This window comes from Microtus ochrogaster, chromosome 5 (genome assembly GCF_000317375.1).
Source record: "Microtus ochrogaster isolate Prairie Vole_2 chromosome 5, MicOch1.0, whole genome shotgun sequence".
Lineage (NCBI taxonomy): Eukaryota > Metazoa > Chordata > Mammalia > Rodentia > Cricetidae > Microtus > Microtus ochrogaster.
The window spans coordinates 60,927,869-60,931,040 of record NC_022012.1 but is presented as its reverse complement, the minus strand read 5'-3'; positions in this window follow the sequence as shown (position 1 = coordinate 60,931,040).

Sequence of the window (3,172 nt, the reverse complement as noted above, 5' to 3'; positions counted from 1 at the left end):
TAGCTCTTGTAGACCAGGCTGGCCTCGAACTCACAGAGATCTGCCTGCCTCTGCCTCCTGAGTGCTGGGATTAAAGGCGTGCGCCACCACCGCCTAGCCAAAACTCACTTCTTTCTATCATAAAAAATCTTTCAGACTCAAATCTCTATCAATATAAATAATAAAATAAATGTAAAAAGAACAAAACCCAAAATGTAGTTTAGAGAATGTTCTAGGAGAAAAATAGTTTTAAAATAGGAAGGATAGAGTAACCAAAGTTATTTATTTATTTATTTATTTATTTATTTATTTATTTATTTATTTATTTATTTATTTATTTATTTATTGTTTTTCAAGACAGGGTTTCTCTGTGTAACAGCCCTGACTGTCCTGGAGCTAGCTCTTGTAGACCAGGCTGGCCTCAAACTCAGAGATCCGCCTGCCTCTGCCTCCTGAGTGCTGGGATTAAAGGCATGCGCCACCACTGCCTGGCACCAAAGTTATTTAATCTGTTAGAATTTGTACTTTCTTCTACATGGATTTGGGCTTATTTGGAGAACTAACCTAACAGTTCTATTGATTTATTGTGGTACTATTTTCCCCCATCTTAGCCATATTGATGTCAGTAAAGATACACCCTAAATGTTTTTGTGCAGAGCCTCAGTGAGATGATAGGGAAAAACAGCTCCTTTTTGTTCACTGCAGGTTTTTCCCTAGCAAAGGCACTATGGATGGGCCATCTGCCTTCTGGATTAGAGATGATCATAGTAAGGCTAAGAATTGATGTTATTAATTTCTTTTATTTTATTTTTTTGGTTTTTTAAGATAAGGTTTCTCTGTGTATCTTTGGAGCTTGTCCTGGAATTAGCTCTGTAGACCAGGCTGACCTCGAATTCACAGGGATTCACTTGTCTCTGCCTCCTGAGTGCTGGGATTAAAGGTGTGTGCCACCACCACCTGGCTGTTATTAATTTCTTTTTTTTTTTCTTTTTTTTTTTTTTTTGGTTTTTCAAGACAGGGTTTCTCTGTGGTTTTGGAGCCTGTCCTGGAACTAGCTCTTGTAGACCAGGCTGGTCTCGCTGGTCTCGAACTCACAGAGATCCGCCTGCCTCTGCCTCCCAAGTGCTGGGATTAAAGGCGTGCACCACCACCGCCCAGCCTTGTTATTAATTTCTTTAAAGCAACTGAACCAATAGCTTGTAAGCTATAACTCAAGGATACTCATGATTTTGTCCCATGTAATATGTCAGACATAGTGGTGCACATACTATTTACTTTTCAAAATGTTTACAGGCATAGATATCATTTTATTTTTTAAATTATTTATTAATTATGTATACAGTATTCTGTCTGCATGTTTGCTGCAGACCAGAAGAGAGTACCAGATCTCATTACAGATGGTTGTGAGCCACCATGTTCTTACTGGGAATTGAACTCAGGATTTCTGGAAGAGCAGTCAGTGCTCTTAACCTCTGAGCCATCTCTCCAGCCCCAATATCATTTTTATTATCTTATTATTTATTTTTTTTCAAGATAGGGTTTTGCTGTGTAGCTTTGGCTGTCTTCGAACTTGCTCTGAAGACCAGGATGGCCTTGAACTCACAGAGATTCACCTGCCTCTGTTTCCCAAGTACTAGGATTAGAGGCATGTGCCATCACTGCCTAACTCATTTTTAAAAGAATTTTATTATTATTTTTAAATTATTTATATGTGTGCATGTGTATGTGAGTGCGGTACGTGTGGAGGCCAGAAGAGGGCGTTGTGTCCCCTGAAGCTGGAGTTACAGGCAGTTGTGAGCTATCTGACATGGTGGTGGGAACTGAATCTGTCCTCTGCAAGAGCAGTATGTACTCTTAACTTCTGAGCCATCGCTTTAGCCCCTCATTTTCACTTTATAGCTGAGGAAACCTAAAGTCATTGAGGGTAAATTGCTTAAGCCCAGGATCCAAATGCATGTCTCTCTGACTTCTAATCCCATCTTCTTTCCACGTTGTTTTCCAGTCGACAAATCCACATGCACGGAGTGCTAAAGAGTAGATGAGTTTGTTGGTCCATCACCTGACGTCATCATCAGTGGGAGGTGTTTCAGGATGAGGACTTGGGATGTGCGAGAGAGTGTATCAGGCTAGAACCAAGGAGTACAGATTGTATTGTTAAGTTCAATGGGCTGGCGCCGACTCAATGGGAACCCCAAGAAAGTTAGAAGCGTGGAGGACATGAGATACTAGAACAGAAGGATGAACGCTCTTTGGGGCTTTAACTCTAGCGCCTAGGACTCTCAAGCCCTCTTTTGGTCTCTGTGACCACACTAGCACACACACGCGCACGTGCACACACACACACACACACACACACACACACACACACACGCAACTACTGAGCAAAGCAAAACAAAATTGGTAACTTTATATTTTAATTTAAAAGTACCAAATGCTCAGGAAGTATGTTCTGAGAACCAAAATACAGTCTCAGCTCTCACTTAGAGGTATGGTGTTAGCTAGTTTCATTACTCTAACAAATTTCATTTCTGAAATAATCAACTTATAAAGAGAAAAGTTCTGAGGGTGGAACCCAGAACCTCACACATACATCCAGACCTGTGAGAAATAAATTTCCAGGTTTATATGTCACACAGTCTGTTACAACATCCGGAATGGTTTAACACACATGGTGATAGAATGTCTATTCTTCCTCCTCCTTGACTTTACCCTGTAGGCACGGACTCAGGTGTAGAAAAGGATGGGGCTGCACGGCAGTTTGTGGCTGACTTTGATAATACGGTGCGTTAACTCCTGTGAGCACTAGGTGGCAGGCTGGTGAAGAATAACCACTGTGGCAGGAAATTGGCCTTGGGCTTTGGGGCACTGGCTGCCGGAAACCATCTGCATAGCTTTCATGGGATTTGGAATGTAAGGTTTGGGTGAATTCAAGTGTTTGTTGCTTCATGAGCCTATATTCTAAGTTTTTTCTAATTTCTGATTTTATTTTATTTTATTTTTTTGATTTTTTGAGACAGGGTTTCTCTGTGGCTTTGGAGCCTGTCCTGGCACTAGCTCTGTAGACCAGGCTGGTGGTGGCGCACGCCTTTAATCCCAGCACTCGGGAGGCAGAGGCAGGTGTATCTCTGTGAGTTCGAGACCAGCCTGGTCTACAAGAGCTAGTTCCAGGACAAGCTCCAAAACCACAGAGAAA